The sequence below is a fragment of the Rattus norvegicus genome, chromosome 8 (assembly GCF_036323735.1).
Source record: "Rattus norvegicus strain BN/NHsdMcwi chromosome 8, GRCr8, whole genome shotgun sequence".
Classification (NCBI taxonomy): domain Eukaryota; kingdom Metazoa; phylum Chordata; class Mammalia; order Rodentia; family Muridae; genus Rattus; species Rattus norvegicus.
In genome coordinates, this window is record NC_086026.1 from 55,763,003 (window position 1) to 55,778,756 (window position 15,754).

Consider the following 15,754-nt stretch of genomic DNA (forward strand, 5'->3'; position numbering starts at 1 on the left):
ATATTTCTAGCATAGGCTTGGTTTATGACAACTTCTCAATAAACTCTTACCGCTGGAAACATGAGGGAGCTGGTTTGTCTCAAAACAAGGAATGGGCCCTGCCTTGGCCACGTAGCTCAAAGCTGTTCTAGTCACCAAGATGGCTATCAATGCTGCCCAAGACAAAAATCATAATTTACCTGAAGCATTGTGAATAAGTTTTGTGTGTGTGTGTGATTTTATTTTGGTAACTCCAGTGTACAGTTCTCAAAAGTGAAGTTTGTAGAAGAATGTTGTGTCTCAAGGTCGAAAGGTAACACACATGACCTTGAGTTCCTCAGTGAACTAGACTGTCCAGTAAGCCCAGGGAACTCTTCCTGAGCTGTCACTGTGTGGGGCAGATCAGGGAGCGTGGTGTGAGATAGCTCTTTTGCAGCCTTCTCCAAAATTCGAGGTCTGACCCTGGTCCCCCAACATTTCTCACTGAGTCTGCTTTTGGCTAAGGAAAGTCTCGTATTTCGTGGATGCTAGCAGAAGCCTAGACCTCAGCTCAGGCCTTGTGTCTGTCTCTCTTTCTGGGTAGTGTGGGTGTGGCCAGGTAGGATGGCAGCAGGAGAATCCAGCAGGGGCTCCCTGGCTGCGGGAATTCCTACTGGAGTATTAATATTCTGAGGAGGAAATCAGTGATTGCAATTTAGACTTGCAAATGGGTTTAGTAAATAGGCTTTGCTGAGAGGTGGGGCAGTCAGCTGGACTGAGCAGGGGAGGACAGTGGCTGTGTGCACATGGTGATTAGAAGAGTTTTGCTACCTCAGACAGGGGCTCTCTGGGGACCAATTCCTGGTGACACATTTTTTCCCCTCAAATTCAGTCAGCAGTCTTTGCACTCTGAAGTAGAACTCCCTCCTCCACCCCCACCCCTCAGAGGATGCACCTGATGACAAGAAAACCTCCTGGGCTTCTTTTTGACTCTTGAGAATTCGCTCATCTGCGGATACATATCATTCATTTCCTTTGCAGTGCACGCTAGATACACTCTCTGTGCCTCTGCATTTAGTTCTGGGAGCACAACTCTGGGAAAGAAACTCAACCTATGCTTTTCCCTACCCTAGAACATGGTCTCGGCTCAGGAGGGAGGTCATCACGTGCTTGCGTACTCAGTTGGCTTTGTCAGGCCCAAGATACTTGTCTGTCCCAAACCTAGACCACACAGGCACAGCTCGAGACAGCCCAGCTCTTTGAACTTGTTCTTAGCATTGTTTCCCTATGGGAAAGAACTTCACCCAGGTGAAGCTGACACTGTGGACAAGCCAACTGTCCTAGCTCATCGGATGCCTGGTACAAATTAGAGAGGGTGATTTCTTCCTCAAGACCTGTCACTGTCATCTGCTGGGAAATTGTCACCATAAGTGTGCAGCTGTACATGACACGATGTGAAGGGTGTCCTTGGATTTGTTTAATGCGCCACCTGCTTGCCCATATTGCACTGTCTTGCTCAGTTGTTCACTGTGACCAATCCCATAGTCCATAATAAGCCAATGGCTACTGTCAAAGAGCTCAAGAGAATGACTTTATCCCAAATACCTAAGAAACCCAAATAAAGTCCTGTTAGATAGAAAATGAGGAAGGGTCGATATCACTACTCAACCAAAATCAAAATCCAAAACGCTTGTTCAAGGACTTCCCAACTTCTTGGCTTCCAATACTCCTCAGTCTTTGGAGGAGCTTTTGAAGTCTGGGTTCAGTATCCATTGTCTATAGTTTAAATGATAAATCTCTGACCTGAAAGCTTTGTGCCCACTTAGGAGGTAGTAAGCAAAATAGTGGATTTATTGATAAGAAATGGAAACTTGGATTTTCTTTTTAAAAAAAAAAAGAGATCTCCTATGGATTGGTAGAAGTATTTATGAGCTTGTGCATGGACTATTTATATGCATGTGCAAACACACACACATACACACACACACAACTACATCTGTGTGCAGGGGTTGGAGTATGTGAGCCAGTGCTTCCTTCCCCTGCTGCATTTGACCCACTGGTCAATGAATGTTGGCCAAATGAAAGTGGTAGTGGTGTCACCAATGACAGGGATCCCTTCCTTTGTGTCAATTAATGTTGGCTGATGAAAATGGAAGTGGTTTGCTTCACTTATGATGGGGACTTCTTCCTGTGGGCTCTTTGTAGCAAAATAAATTGGTTCCTAACCCCAGTGATATTTGCAAGATAATGATAGGTTCAACAACCTATTCTTGGTGGCTCGGTCTCTAGCTGAAGACAGACACACCAGGAGGCTCTCAAATGAAAAAAACAAGACTGATCAAGGAGCCTGAATCAGACAAAGACAACACATTCCTAGACTGAGCATCTTTGATAAACGATGTTTTTGCTTTCTGCCTGAGTTTTCTGCTCTCCCTTGCTTACATCATCTTCTCTGTCCAGCCCACGCTCCAAGTTGGAACAGCTCTGAACAAACGTGCTCAGTCTGGCCACAGGTGTCCAGTAAAGTCAATATTGCTCCGAGGCAATGCTGCCACCTCTGCTGTGAGACATGGCAGGCCCTGGGATCGAAGGACTTGGGAGGACCAGTGTACCATGGGGCTAGGAGGCAGAGTATGGCCACTTGGGTACTGCCTTGTTTCCACACATTGATCCACTCATGCATTGAATAAACACTCACTAAGCCTCTGTGTGGGCTCTGTGGTATGGACTGTGGGAGCTGCACAGAAAAATGAGGCATGATCCTGGCCTGGAATAATTTTACAACCAACTGAAGTAGTTACTTTTCTCTTTGCCGTGACTGAATGCCTGAAAGGAATTAATTAACAGAAGAGGGGTTTATTTTTGTTGCATCGTGTGAGGGGATGCAGCTCATTATGGTAGGGAAGGCATGATCAACTCTGTGACAATGGGAGCACATGGCTGAGACTCTTCATATCTCAACAGACCAGAAAGTAGATATGGGACAAGAAGTGGAGTTGAGTTGTAAAACCTCAAGGTCCACCCACCAGTGATCCACTTCCTCTAGTCAGTCTTCACTTCCTAAAGGTTCTGAAATCTTCCCAAACAGCGGCAACACTAGCAGCTGCAGACCAAGTGATCAAGCACTAGCTTATTATGTAGGACATTTCAAATTGTAACACTGCTCTCCAGGACAGGTTGAATGCAATTTCCTAATCCCCTGTCATTCCAGGGACTAGGGAGTACTCCTTAGCCAGAGATGAGCAAAGGTGTCTCAGGGGAGAGGCTGTGTGAACTGGTGGGTGGCAGAAAGCAGGAATTTCAGCAGATTTGGAGGAGCTGAGAGGAGCTGTCCAGCAAAGGGCAGCTACTAGGAAGAAGATGGGGGAGAGAGCAGAGTGGCCTGGGGGGGCAATCCCCGACGTCTAGCTGCAAGGAAAACTGAGTGAGAGAAGTTATCTTAGGGGCTGATCAGCAATCAAAGTGGTCTCATGGAGCAGGGTGGGTGTGGTGGATAAAGTAATGGAGAATCCCAATGACCTCTGTAGCTTCACTCTCATTTTTCACCATCTTAAGAGGTCTTGCAGCTATGTGTCCACAGCCTTGCTGTCCATGTCACCTTGGGTATAGCCATCATAGTGATGATGGTCATCTACCCTCTTTCTCAGGAGTGCCAAGGTCACTCAACCCCATTGAAACCACAGACCTTTCCCTAGGTGTTATGCAAGGATCCACTGGGTAACCATTTGACTTCAGAGGGCCCTTCAGAGGGCTCCAAATTGCTCCCTCAGAACATCCAGTGCCTCAGTCTATGCACCATATTGGTGTCATCGCACTCTCAACTTCTGCCTTATGAAAAGCCACGTGGCTTGGCTGTGCATGTGCCTACCATCTATTCCTTTGCTTTTCCTTCTCCAGTCCCCATTCTTTTTCTCAGACTGTAACAAAACTCGATGGATTTACATCCTGATGAGAGCAGAGCCCCACATAAACAAATCAAGCTGAGGCAAGAAAAGGAGAGTGGAGAATGGTTTGCTACCTGTGGCAGATAAGGAGGGGGGAGGGATATTTCCATGGCAATGCCATCTGGAAACAAAGAAAGCCTAGGGATTTTATTTGGGGACCTATTATGTTTATATGGGAAAGCACTTCAGGGGAGGCAAGTACATGTCTGAGCATGCTCAATGAAGGAGCACATTCCTGAACATGCTCGGGTTGAGGTCATAGTTCAAGAAGGAGAGGAGTTAGATACGCTTTGAGATGTGCCTGGTTCAAGGTCACCTAGCACATGGTCCAAGGGTTAAAGTAGAAGCTAGAAAGACAGTTGGGAATGCTCAGTGTGTGATATAAAGATGGCAGGCTGGGATGCCTCTGTATGCTGGGAAAGGATTCAGGAGGACACTGACATGGGTGGTTGTCACCGATGGTGCCTGCCTTACTTGGTTGCTAAGAAGCCATTTCCAAATACCCTGAGCCCTAGACTATGGATGGTAGGTTAGAATTTTGAAGCACCCGCACCTTCTGCATTGGCTGCTTCATGAATAAACTGCCTTTTGCAAATCTCTTTCTATAATCAACTACTGTGGGGTTGAGAAGGCAAACCCTGATCAGTTACTGTGCATGGAACTGATACTCGAGAGTGTCAATATTTTTGAACCAAAGGAAATAGGAAGGCCTGAGGTTCTGCCTCAAAGCAGAGAAAACCTTCTCTTGCCTTCCCAGGGGAGGTTTGCCATCTGGCTGGGGAAACTTCTCCCAAAAGAAATGCAGCCAGTGATCCCCATTACACTTGCATCTTAAACTGTCCTCCCTCAGCCCCAGGCTTGTTCCTCAGCTTCCGGCCCTGGAGCCTCTGGGAGGTGAGCCCTCACTGGTAGGTTAGACCTCACTGGTGTCAGGTTAGCTCACTAGGGCAGGCCTTTGAAGTTAGAGGCTGGCCTTTATTTCTGGCCACGTTTTGTTTCTTGGTCCATCACGATGTGAACAGGTTCTGCCACCAGGAGTCCCACCCGTGCTTCCCACACTGTGATGGACTGTGTCTGATTTGGTGTGCCAAGGTGAGTCCCCTTTCCCTCCAGTTGCTTCTGTCTGGTGTTCTGGCCACAGTCACACAAAGGTAATGACCACGCCCTGTCTCTGGAGATCTCACCGTAACCAAGCATCTGCCGGTCAGAGCGGACTTCACACCTGCTCTTCTTATGGCAGCTCTGAGAAGTCACCTGGGAAACTTGCTTTGCACGGCAGTGGGTTTTGAATGGAGTTCAGATTTCACCCTTGACCACTGTGCTTGTCATTTTGCCATCCCTGCCAGAACCCAAAGGAACTTTGCCTCAGGTCATTGTCTTCTCTTTGGGCTCAGTCACCTCTCATGGAAATTCTCTACAAGCCTTTGGAAATTGTCTGATGATGCCACCCTTGCCCTCCTATTTAAGCTTTAACCAGTTGGACATTCTTTGGGTTTCCATACTTTACATGTAAAAATGTACACATACGTACATTAAATAAATGTATGCCTTTTCCCCATAATGTATTGATTTCATATCTTTTGTCAATTTATCCAATTGTCATCAGGTCAATGAAAAATTGTTCCTAAAGTCTCCCCTCAAAAAGTATGTGTTCAGCCTGCCCCTAGAGGCATCGTGGGTGGGACTGCTGGATCACATGTGTAGGTGGCAGAGAGGAGAGAGGCGATGCCAATGCTCATTTCTGTGGACAGTTGAAAGATGTTCCTGGAAAAAAGCAAGCCTATGATGACTGCCAATCTAGTACCAGGGGGCCCGAACAGGGTGCTAACCTGAGATGACCACTATTTGGGTACAGAGCAGGCCTCAAGGGGCTCCCAGGATAAGGAGCAAGCCAAAGAAGACAGTCACCAGAACTGGCCTGGACAGGAAGCTAGCCTGAGATGTACCACACAGGTCTGGCAGGACAGGGAGGGTATGAACGGAGGGAGATAAGTGGGATTGGAGTGTATGATGTGAAATTCACAAAGAACCAATACAAAGTTTAAAAATGTAAAAATACATTTTTGTTGGCATACACAGGAACTGTGAATGCATTACTTTTCAGGGTCAAATAAACTACATGTGATTAAAATGTACATAGGATTTGAGAGGAGGAGATAACCCTGAATTATTTGGGGGGAGGGTCCTATACAATCACCATTTTTTTTTATAAGAGTGAGACAGGAGAGTCAGGAGAGAGTATTCATTGTTTGACAATGAATACAGAAATTAGAATGATGTGGCCACCAGCCAAGGAGTGCTGGCAGGTTGTGGACATTTGAAGAAGTCAAGAATGACTTCTTCCCTGGAGCCTCCAGGAGGCTGTGCTGCTGACCCATTGGTTTGAGTTGTGTGGGATTCATCTGGGACTGAGAATTTTGAGAACAAACTTGTGCTGTTCTAAGCCACTTAGTTGGAGGAAACCATTCCACTCATGTGGCATTGAATCTAAGGCCAAATCATCTAAATTTTCTGTCACACTTCAGTTTGTCATTCTTTTTAAAGTGGTCAAGGTATCAAGTGTTAGGTGATTGGTCCTGGCCTCTGAGAACTTTATGGTGAACTAGGAACTCATTTACAGGGCAATGAGGTCTCAACACTTCAATCCTGCCTGTGACTCCCTGGCCCTGCCTCCTCATTTTGCCTGAAGCTTAGTTGATTCACTTAGATCCCTAGAACCTCCTGTAGTGACTCAGGAAGCATCTCACAGGTGACAGATACCGAAGCATGATGCGGGAGAGGGGGCTGGGAGCATGGCTCTGTATAGAGCTGCTTGCCTAACATGTGCAGGGCCCTGGGTTTAATGTCAACACTCCAAACCCAATCCTGAACCAGTGCAGAGTGAGAGACTTTAATAGCCACAGATTTTAATAGCTATTGATTAGACATTAGCATTTAAAAGCTAGTTATGCGGTCTAAGTACAAACAAACACGCTCACTTTAAGTACAGCATTTAAAGAGGGGGACAAGCAAATCTGTGAGAGAGCCACATGCAGTTCACTCAGTTTCAGAAGGTACACACAGATTGTGTTAGAAGTCTGTCACTGTGGCAGACCCAGTAACACATGTCACTTTTGTAAACACACCTTCCTGACAGCTTTATTGATGTATACTTGCCATACAATAAGACGCATGTGCCAACATGTGCCACTTGGTAAACTTTGACACATCTATCTTTATGATTATATTCATTGTTAAATAATAAGAAGAAAATACTCACCACCCCTGAAATTTTCCTTCTGTGCTTTATAACTTGTCCTTCTTTCTGTCCCCCTGTGCCCCCTCTTGCCTGCCACCCCTCTAGGCTTCCTATCCTAGCACTCAAGTCAGGCAGCTCACACCCACCTGTAAGTCCAGCCCTTGGGGAATCCAACACCTCTAGCCTCCATGGCACTGACTCAGGCATACCTACCTACCCACACATAGACATATGCTTTAAAATGATGAAAAGAAGCCTTAGAAATTTGTATGCTGTAATTTCTCCTGGGAAAATACTCATGTAGGCTCCACAGAAGCCACAGGTTGGACGGAGCTTCCGTGCCAGGGCCAGCTGGGTAAACTGAAACAGGAGTCCTTATGTTGAAGTTTCAGCTACAGAGGTGGAACCAGACTGCTAATCTGGGTTTTGGAGAAATCAGGAGAGTGAGTGGTCATAGCCAGATTCTTGTAAAAGTGTAGTCAAGTGCTTCCCTCTGCTCGCAGGCAGTGAGTGAGGTCTTGGCACCTCATCCATGACTCCTCCCCCACCCAGCCCTGTGCTTTAGCCATTATAAAAGGAGGCTCACTTTGAAGCGACCAAGCAACCAGCTGCCTTTGCTGGTTCTGTATTCCTCGGTCTTCTCTTTTAATGAAGACATCTCCCCTCTCCAGCTGATTAGAACCTTTCTTTAGCCGATGGGACTAGACGTTGCCTGACTCTAGAAATGTAGACAAGATCAATGGAGACCTTTAAATTCATTTTAATTTGTCTTCTGATGATCTGACAGTTGACAAAGTGACCAGAAGGGCAACACTGACAACCATGAAGCTCTAAGAATGCAACAGGGGATTCTGACCTTCTGAGGCCTCCTGTCTTCTTGACAGAGCTTCAAGGGTGGGAGGCAAGTTCCTCCTGTCCTGACCCTGCTCTGTTGTATGGAGTGCCTAGTTTTCTGTCTGTGGAATTCAGGGTCAGTTTATCTTTTGAGTAGGTTCTTGACCATTGGGTCTGGAGTCCCTGAGACTCTACCAGGAAGCTGCAAGTCTACAGGTAACTGTGGCTGCCTGAAGTGGCTGCAGCTGCGACAGCATGTGTTTCCAGGTTTGGGAGGTCGCAATGTTGGGGGTTCATCCTCTTTGTAGACATCTTCTTTGAGATCTTAGGTAAGGGAGGCCTCAGGTGTCTGACTTGGTCAGACAGAAATTGGAAAACCATTCTTGGATAATCAGGGTCTGTGGGGGAGCAGTTCTGAAAGCCAGAGACATAGTTTGATGGTGGGCATTCTCCCAGCACACGGGAGCAGAAAGAGTGAGCAGAGCCCTTGTATGCATGCCATTCATTGCTCCCTGCCCTGGTAGAGGATGCGGCATGACCAGGTCCTCTAAACTCCTGTGACACTGATGATGGACTGTTACCTGGTGAGCCAAGAGAAGCCTTTCCTCAATTAAGTTGCATTTGCCGGGTATTTAGAGAAAGAAAGCAATGTGGGGAAGGGGGCAAAATGAGAATTTAAGAAGGACTCATGGGAAGTGAAAGGAGAAAGGAGACAGGTGGGTGGATGGGTTGGGGGTAGAGACTCGACTAGACAAATTCTGCTTGAAACTATCATAATGATGCTTAACACTTTGCATGCATGCTACTTAAAAAAAAATAAATGGCCAGAGAGATATGTGGGTGGTGCTCCATCTGCTTAGTATACTGCATAGTATTCTGACCCCTTTTTGGAGCCTATCAATTTTTACCTTGAATCACTTGTTAAATAAACTTCCTATTTGGAACATGATAGAAAGTACCCAGCAAATACAACTTAATCGAGGAAAGGCCTACACACACAGAGCATGTTACAAGTCTGGGTCCTTGCTTTACAACAACAACAACAACAACAACAACAACAACAACAACAACAACAACCACACACACACACACACACACACACACACACACACACACACACACAACCTGTAACAAGTCTGGGTCCTTGCTTTGGTGAAGGCTAACCCATAAGCTGTAAAAATGGCTACAAGGGAGGCTGCCTAGTGCTTCTGAGGAGCACAGGAAAATGTCTTGGGTAATTGTTAAGACAATTAACAAATTAGCAAAAGGGGGCTGGGGATTTAGCTCAGTGGTAGAGCGCTTACCTAGGAAGCGCAAGGCCCTGGGTTCGGTCCCCAGCTTCGAAAAAAAAGAACCAAAATAAATAAATAAATAAATAAATAAATAAATAAATAAATAAATAAATAAAGACATGGGCAAAAGTTCCCCATGTTTCTTTACAAACTAGATCACGGAGTTTTGCTCATTTCTATTAACTAAAGGGCATTCATGAAATATGTATGTACATTATGTTTAAGTAAGAGAAATAATAACGAACCAGTAAACACTGAAGTATATTTGCTTTAGCATCTTTTAAAACAGTTATTTACGCATATGAGCGGTTTGCCAACACCATGTAAATGCCTAGTTCCCTAGGAGGTCAGAAGAGGGTGTCAGAGCTCCTGGAAGTGGAGTTTTGGATAGTTACGAGCTACTCCGTAGGTGCTGGAGACTAAAATCTACAAGAGCAGCACGTTTTAACCACTGAGCTACCTCCTGGCCTCCTGTTTTTGCCTTTTGAAGTTGAGGTCACTACAGAGGCCAGCCTACTCTTGAACTTAAGATCCTTCTGACTCAGCTCCATGCCTGGCTGGCTGCAAACTTGTTCTTATATGCTATATAGAAGCTAAATGTATCTGAGTCTGCTACTGAGCACAAATAATTTATTTTGTTAGGAAGCACATGCTGCTGGAAATTATTAAATACGTGTTTGCGAAATTTTGGTATGTGGCAATTTAAAATTGTCTACTGTCTCTGTTTGTAAGAGGTTTAGATGCAGTTTGTCCTCCATGGTTTACATGGTAGATGCTTGATCCCCAGTATGACAGAGTGTGATGGAGATTTAAAGAGTAAGACCTAGGCTGGGTGTGGTGGCACATACTTGTAATCTCAGCACTCAGAAGGCAGAGGCAGGAGGATTGCTGTGAGTTTGAAGCTGGCCTGTCTCCATGGCGAGTTCCAGGCAAGCCAGGGCTACATAGTGAGATCCTGTCTAAAACCTGAAAAAGTCAAAGTGAGAAAGAATTCACTTATTAAAGATGTATGCGGGTACCCACAGAAGACAGAGTATGCATCAGATCATAGGAAATTAAATCACAGGCTACTGCCGTTGGAAGGACCTTTGTGCTGCTCTTAGGACTGAGTTTTAGTAAGATCGAGATGCTATATTAAGAGTGAGGGGCCCGTTTCCTTTCTCTGGCTTCCTGGATTACCTTCCAGTCTCCTCTTTAGGATCCATCATCCCGACACTCATGAAGGCAGATCAGATAGGCCTATCCAGGCTTGGACTTTCAGCCTCCATAACTAGGGTCTAGATCAATCTTCTTTCTTCACTAAGTATAGAACCTCAGATATTTTTGTTATAGCAAGACAGTTTCTAAGTTAAAGTAATTCTAGTCAAAGTAAAGTAATCAAGACTGCAGTAAAAAGAGAAGGTCCAGGACAAATATTCTAAGAAATATCAGAGTTATAGAAGCCTCACGGAAGAACCTTGTGAAAGGAATTTACATCTGTCAAAACCATCTAAACTTAGAAGGGAATTATAAGTTATTTTAAAAATTGAGCATTAATATCAAAAGAATGCTAATACAAAATTAGACTGTGTTCTGTGCTATGAAAATGGTAAGATTTCTCTTGGAGCATTGATTTGTTCTCAGAAGGAAATAGTGAAAGTATTTGTCTTTTAGGTGGCAAGCCTCGGAAATGAAGATAATTGTTTCTTCTGCTTTGTGCTTTTAATCAGCTCTTTGATTACTTAAGAAAAATGAATCTTCTCACTGATAAGAGTGGAGAGCTGTGGGCTGGAGAGATGGCTCAGTGGTTAAGAGCACTGGCTGCTTTTCCAGAGGTCCTGAGTTCAATTCCCAGCAAGCACATGGTGACTGACGACCATCTATAATGGGACCAGATGCCCTCTTCTGGTGTGTCTGAAAACTGAAAAGAAATTTAAAAAAAGAGAGAAAGAAAAAAAAAAAGAGTCGAGATCTATCTAAGCTGTGTTAGCTATGTTACTTTTCCTGTGTCTGCTCTGCTCCTGAAGTTCTGTTGACCCTTTGATTTGGCCCTATATTAGCACCATGCCCACCTGCACGCCATCATGACAATAACGGAGTAAACCTCTGAAACTATAAGCCAGCCCCAATAAAATATTTTCCGTTATAAGGGTTGTGGTAGCCATGGTGTCTCCTCACAGCGATGAAACCTTAAGTAAGACATCACCTCTGCACTGGACTAAATGGTGTATTCTACATCCCTGCGACCTAAACTCCTATGAATCCCTAAGAACAAAAACTGATTTGTCACTGACATCATATGGTTTGATTCTGGACACCTGTGTAAATCTCAAGGGCCTAGGGGATGTCTCATGCCTGAGTGTGGACCACACAGGGACATCACAAAGACACCTGGTGCCACAGTCGGAGAGACTCAGACTCTAAACCAAGAACAGAAGCTTGGTTTAGAATCCCTGGGTGCCTTCCCTAATATATTGGAGCTTGGAATGTGAGACCTGCCCTCAGTCTCTCCTTGCACGTATTTGCTCCTTTCTGTGTCAGAACAATGCTGTGGTTAGACTTTTATAAGCAGTAGCTTTGAGGGGACACAAGGAAATATTGGGGATGCAACTTGCAGTCATATTATACTAGCAGCCCTTTTGTAACAGAGTCAGGTGGCTTGTTCTCTTTCCCTGCTCTATTTGATCTTAGTCATGCATGGCAACTGAGGAAGCCTACTGCTTGAGTGAAGAGAACACTTGGAAGCTGCTGCCAGTTCTTGTTACACAGAGATGAACACCTCAGGTAAGCTGGAGATGTAGTTCAGTTGGTAGGGTACTTGTTTGGCATGTGTGAGCTCCTGGATTTTATCCCCAGCTCTACCTAAAACTGGGCATGGTGGCTCATGTCTATATTTTCAGCAGGAGGATCAGAAGAAGCTTAAGGTCATCCTCTGCTGCATAGCCTTAAATACAATGCAGAAGACTTTATCTCGAAATATAAATAAATGGAAATAAAAAATAATGGTAAGAAGAAAAGAAAACCAAATAAAATCAAGCAAACAAAACATCTTCAGATATCCTGGAGACTCAGATGTGAAACCTAACAACCACTTGGATAGGTGAGTAAGCTCCTCACCCAGCTAGTTCTTTGATCTATTTGATTTGGTTTGGTTTGATTCAAAGATACCCTGGATGTATGCAGCAAATGCCAATTTCTTGGTATTTTCCTCCAGACATTCATGAGTGTATTATCTCTGGAGAGTGCCATTCTATCAACAGTTTTAAATGTCTGTATGCAGCCCATCTGTCAAATGTCAAATGGTCACTCTTTGTCTGAATTGACAAAAACTCAAACAAATGTCTGATCAGAAAGACCCCACAACCTGTGATTGACACGTCAAGAGCAGAAACTCAAGGTGATCCTAACTATCCAAGCCGGAAAGCTCTAGTCTCCCAGACAAGAGCCTGACCACAAGAGAGGCCCTGCTACGTTAGATCTCTAGGAGCCCTTGATTGGGGCTGGCTTTGGCACTAGTCCCAAATGACCAGACCAAAATAGAGTCCCTGGCCCTGAAGTTCTAGCCACAGAGCTGAAATCAAATTGATTACCTGGTTCCAGACAAACTAGGAACGTGATAGGTAGTAGCCCAATTCCCCAGACAAGCCCCTTTCAGTGGTATGCAAGGCTGTTCAATTTTCGCCCTTACAAGAAAGAGGGCTTTGAAATAGCCAATCACCTCTCTGTTTCATTTCTCCATTTCTTAGTAAAATCAGTTTATCAGAACACACATTCTAATTGATGGAAGGAAATGTTGCCTGATTCTAGAATTGCCAATAAGGTCAACTCAGACCTTTATGTGGTCTCTTTGTCTCTCTCTGTCTCTGTCTGTCTGCTTCTGTATGTATTTGTCTCTTTGTGTCTCTCTCTGTTTCTGTCTGCATCTTTCTCTGTGTGTCTATGTATCTATAGCTATTTCTTTTTCTTTCTATCTTTCTTTGTCTCTACCTTTGTCTCTTTCTGTGTATATGTTTGTCTCTTTGTGTCTCTATCTCTGTCTTTCTCTCTGTTTATCTCTTTGTGTATCTATAGTTATATCTTTGTCTCTCTGTCTCTCTGTCTCTCTGTCTCTCTGTCTCTCTGTCTCTCTCTCTCTCTCTCTGTGTGTGTGTGTGTGTGTGTGTGTGTGTGTGTGTGTTCATTTCTTTGTGTATCTATTTCTCTCTCTCTGTCTGTCTCGTGGCTGCCTCTCCTATCTCTCATCCTGCCTCCCAAGTGTTGGGAGGGAAGCAGTACATTGGGACCCCCACCAGTGGAACTATCTTTTGAGACACAGGGAAAGAACAGCTGGACTCTGTAGCAGGTACATTTTGGTTTCTTTGGAAACAGTATTTGTATCCTTTTACCTCCCCAGCAGTGTACCAGCATTCCTCGCCAACCCTTTCATTCAGCTTTCTCATGGTTGGTCATTTGTATAGATACAGAGGATAGATACATTGTATCTGATAGATACATTGCCAGAGTTTTAGGGCAAAAGCCCAAAGACTCTAGAAGGACTAGACTCAGCCACCCAGCTCTGTGGAGCCACTAGAGATGTGAAGTGATGAAAATCAGGATGATTTAATCAACAGGATCACACTGGGAGACACAGAAAGGGTTCAGCTACTTCATCTTCGAACAGGAAGGAATAGAGGAAGAATTTGGTGGGGGTAAGACACTTGCAACAGATAAACATGCAGGTAAAACACCAATGCATATACAATTAAAAATTAATTATAAAAAAGATATGGGTTGGGTGATTATTATCAACTATTGTCCTGCTGTGTGGTTGGAAGAAGTCCTTATTGCTTGAGGGGACATCTGGCTCCTATGGGACAGCTGTTCTCTCTTGAGCGTATGTAGGGGTGGTATTTACCACAGATTTTTTTTTTGTTTGTTTGTTTGTTTTTTGAGGCTCTGTTGTTCTTAGAATCCAAGGTGACTGCAATCTTATAATGACCAGCGATATAAGGTCGTGTGGTGGTTTAAACAGGAATGGCCCCCATAGGTTTAAAAGTGCTTGGATGCTTAGCTCATAGCACACTATTAGGAGGTGTGCCTTGCTGGAGTAAGTAAGGCTGTGGGGGAGGAAGTGTATCACTGTGGGGGTGGGCTTTGAGGTCTCCTATGCTCAAGCTCTGCCCAGTGTCACAGTCTCCTTCCATAACTGCAGATCAAGATGTAAAATTCCCCCGCACCATCCTACTGTGATGATAATGGACTATAAAACCTCTGAAACTGTAAGCCAGCCCTAATGAAATGTATTCCTTTGTAAGAGTTGTCATGGGCCTGGTGTCTCTTCACAGCAACGAAACCCTAACTAAGCCAGGATACCTGTTAGGAGTTAAGGATAGGACTTGGAAAGCCAACTCAGATGCTTCAGTTACTCTTGTTTTTGTGCCTTCAGCCTAGAAGGGGTTGGGACATCACCGATGTTTAGACACACCTTCCTTGAGTATTTAACAGCCAGAGGCTGAGTTAAACTGATGAGCTGAATCAGATAAGTAAGGAGTTAAGGCCAAGCTCTCCCAGTGCGTTTAGCTACTTTGTGGTCCCAAGTGACGAATCACTTTTCCAGTAGAAGTTAGCACATACCTTTTGTGTTTTATGGTGAGATACAGTGGGATCTCATTATGGTTTTAATTACACTTCAGTAATGAACATCTAATCGGGTACTTGCTTGTCACTCACATACCTCCTTCACGAGGTAACCTTCAAATCTGCTCATTTGAAAAGTCGATCCCGGTGGCACGTGCCTTAGAGTCAGGAGTCAAGGAAGGCCAGGTTTTACAGCAAGTTCCAGGGTAGCTTTCGCTACAGAGAGATACTCTGTCTCAACAAAACAAAACAAAAACAAAAAACAAAAAAATACCAAGCAGAGAAACAAACAATAAGAGAAAAGATCTTTTGCTTATTTGAGAATGAACTGTTGTTTATTATGATTTTAAAGCTTTTAATTTAGCTTGGATCAAAAGTCTTTACGGTTATCTTCTGTGATTTTTCTCTGTATCCATTGGTTGTTTTTCTTTGAAAATGTATTTTAAATTATTTTGTTATTACTTTATGAATCTTACTTATTAATTTTTTCTTAGGGTGGTATTATAGGCAGTTGTGAGCCACCTAATAGGGGTACTCGGACCGAGCTTAGATCCTCTGCAAGAGCACTCCATGCCCCTAACCGCGGAGTCACCTCCCCAGCTCCAGTCCTCTGAATCCTGCAGGTTTCTGTCTCAGGGTCTTCTTTTCATCTTTAACTTTGCTAGTGTGGGTCTTCTGTCTCTTCCTTTGGACTAGTTTGGCTAAAGGTTTATCCCCAGTGTTACCATTTCCAAAAACCGACTCTGTGTCATTGATTCTCTGTATTTTTCTTTTAGTCTTTATTTCATGAATATCTGCCCTGATCTGGAGTCTGTCTGTCTGCCTTTCTTCTTTCTTTTTCTTTCTTTCTTTCTTTCTTTCTTTCTTTCTTTCTTTCTTTCTTTCTTCCTTCC

General features: G+C 44.2%; 1 pseudogene; it reads left to right on the forward strand.

Annotated features, from left to right (window-relative positions):
- The first annotated feature begins 5,558 nt into the window (after positions 1 to 5,558).
- On the forward strand, positions 5,559 to 5,674 carry LOC120094520 (small nucleolar RNA SNORA17; annotated as a pseudogene).
- Positions 5,675 to 15,754: the final 10,080 nt, after the last annotated feature.